The sequence below is a fragment of the Echinops telfairi genome, unplaced genomic scaffold (genome assembly GCF_000313985.2).
Source record: "Echinops telfairi isolate 266 unplaced genomic scaffold, ASM31398v2 ScPeMD7_2;HRSCAF=8, whole genome shotgun sequence".
NCBI classification, from domain to species: Eukaryota; Metazoa; Chordata; class Mammalia; order Afrosoricida; family Tenrecidae; genus Echinops; species Echinops telfairi.
Window position 1 is genome coordinate 35371236 of NW_022103898.1, and position 3125 is coordinate 35374360.

General features: G+C 42.5%; 1 non-coding gene across 1 annotated transcript; it reads left to right on the forward strand.

Moving 5' to 3' along the window:
• The first annotated feature begins 2152 nt into the window (after positions 1-2152).
• LOC115870686 lies at positions 2153-2257 on the forward strand. The gene has a single exon (XR_004046841.1). It is a non-coding gene; the product is annotated as a U6 spliceosomal RNA (small nuclear RNA).
• The last annotated feature ends 868 nt before the right edge of the window (positions 2258-3125 follow it).

Here is a 3125-nt window from a genome sequence, read left to right on the forward strand (position 1 = left end):
CCCCCGGAACTGTCAGTCCCGTTGTTTTCTCCTCCTGTATTTTAAGGCACAAGGTTTACTTTTATCTTGATTTCTTATATTTTAGAAAAACCAGTGCTCCAAATGTAGGCATATTTTACTTACTGAATTGACTCACCTCTGTTTTCTGATGATAGTGAACAAAAATCAGAACATATTCTTCTACCCTGTTGATTTTTTAGTGACTTCTTCCCATTTTTCCGAGGATAAAATCCTGACCCCTTGCCATAAGCCCATGCTTACAGTGACTGAACAATTTACCACTGAGACTAGGCTGGCTATCAATATCTATGGTGGTAAAATAACTGTAAATGCAACTATCCCAGAATGTCTACTTGTGTCCTTGAGACTCATTGGAAGCAGTGGCTTTTTTGCGTGATCTCTTACATCTATTCGCTTTGCTCCGGTTTGCTGGCAGTACTTAAGGAGTCACCCGGAATCTCTGCTGTCCCCTCAGTCATTTACCTTTGGGGACTCAGGTCAGAGTCAACTCTTCAGAGAGGCCCTTTTTGACTGCGCAGTCTACAGCATTCTCCTCAGTTACCCCACATCTCATCTCGCTGCTCACGTCCGTCGTCAGACCTGTTAGTCTCTGTTATGTATCTGCTTATTAACTGTATCAGCCCCCAGGATGAGGGTAAGGATTTACCTGTCTTGTTCACTAGCCTGGAAAATAATCGTTGTTGTTGTTAACTACCGTCGAGTCGGTTCTGACCGATAGCAACCCTGTTTCCAGCGGAACAAAACACTGACAGATCCTGTGCCAGCCTCACAATTGTTCTTATGCTTGAGCCCGTTGTGGAAGCCTCTGTGTCCATCTTCTTAATGAGGCCCTTCCTCTTTTCCGCTGCTCCTCCACTTGACCAAGCACGATGTTCTCCTCCAGGGGCTGGTCTCTCCTGACAGGATGTCCAAAGTATGTGAGACGATGGCTCACCCTCTTTGCCTCTAAGGACCATTCTGGTTGTATTTCTTTCTTTTTCTGGTTGTATTTCTTTTAAAACAATCTGTTTGTTCTTTTGGAAGTTCATAGTACTTTAAATATTCTTTAGCAGCACTATAATTCAAATACACCGATTCTTCTTTGATCTTTCTTATTCAGTGTCCAACTTTCACATATATATAAGATGATTGAAAATATCCTGGCATGGGTCAGAAATATGGTAGGGGATCAGTTAAAACACATGAATGCATGAGTGAATGGTTCGGCAAAGGTCGAACTGGACAATCCAGAGCTGAACTTGACAGCTGAACTTGATAGCCCAGAACTGTCCACCACCGTGATTCTCATTATATGAGCAAGGTGGATGTACCACAAAGAAGACAGTAGGAAAAAGTGGAATGCTTGGTACTCTCACTCCTTTGAATGGGGCAATAATAAATCATAGTATTCTTTCAACATCCCACACAAATAGCACATTTGGCAATCTTTATGACTCTATTATTTTCCCAAAATAGCAGTCATGAATGAAGATCAAAGGAAGGCTAGTATGTATCAAAGATAAGAACTCAGTTTTTCAAGGTATAGTCAGTTGGGAGTGTTTGATCACATTGAGGATCAAGCCCAGTGTATCTTGCCAGTGGAATGGCTATTACTTGCCAATAACATTCTAAGTGTTGCCCATGTCTCTTTTTATTTCAGTTACCAGTCCTTATCACTTTCAATCCTTTGTTCTTCTTACCAGACTCCTTACTACTTAATATGATGTACAAACTGTATGCAAATGGAACCCACACTTTCTAGTCTTTGCAAACTGGGCAGCCCCTTTCCAAGTTAGATTCCTGTGCACACACTGCACATTATTTGGTGTGTCCTTGGTCACATTGTATGTGAGAACCATGGTAGTCAAGAGTTTTCTTGTTTTTTGGCTACCTCACTAAAGTGTAAGCTTTGTGAAGGCAGGGCTCCTCTCAGCTCCCTTCACTGTGTACACGGGGTTCAGCCTAATTGCAGACTGCAGCAACTGCTAGTGAGTGTTCTGGCCACAGTAAAATGCTCCACCGGCTCTTTTTCAGTTTGCCTTTGTTTTTGTTTGTAGTTACAGGACTAAACTATGAGCATGTATTGCTCAGCACATTGATTTCAGCTGGTGAAATAAGTTTGTACAAGCTATGCTGTTGAAAAGAGTGTCCGGTGCTTGCCTCAGCAGCACATAGACTAAAATGGGAAAGATACAGAGAAGATTAGCATGGCCCCTGCGCAAGGATGATGAAAAAGTGTTTGGTTGATCATTTTTTATCCCGTAACCTCAGTCACAATGTAGATGCTATATTCTATCTACTCACTTACAGAAAATAAAGTGATTCACTTTTTTATCCACTCCTTTGTTTGACAAACACTTCAGACAGGCAGTCTCTAAGCTCAGGGGCCACCAGAGAGAGAATCTTGTCTCTCTCCACCCACCTTCACCTCCATTACCTCTGGATGTCAAAGCAGGGCAAGCTGGGTTCTGCCTCATCGTTTCCGCCCCAACGGCTCTATCAAAGGCCATTGGTGACTCCCTGCCAGCCCATTTACTTCTGGCTGGCTGGTTCTCGGTGATGATTTCAGCTCTACTGACCATCCCTGGTCTTGAAACTGTGCATTTGTTCATTTTCATCATTCTCTTATGGCCTATTCTTGAACTTCACTTCTCTCCTACTCTCTCTCTCTCCCAAAAAAGTACCTTGTGAGATTCTACTCTCCCATGAGGTTATATTTTGGGGGGTAGGGGGTAGGGGGGAATATTAATTTTATAGATTTATTTTCAAAGTGCAAAACACTTAAGACAATTCAACTATAAGTCCAATAGAATTACTCGGTCTAGGTCAGCAATGATGGCAATATGCCGCCTTACATCTAGACACACACCAGAGTCATCTGAGGCCTCCCTCAAGGAAGGAAGATGGTCTGCTATTAGATTATTCATATACAGCCTGCTGATCTGCAGTGAAAGCTATACTTTCTTGTGGATGTGTTGACTTTTCCTCATCTCTCTCAGGAATGAGTTTTAAACCCAAATTTGCCCTCCGTGGCCATGATATCCTCCTCTTGGTCCAAACTGTCTAAGCCCACGTCCTTCATATAATGGGAATTGATGGAAAGCTATTGGGGTCAATCTTATCAT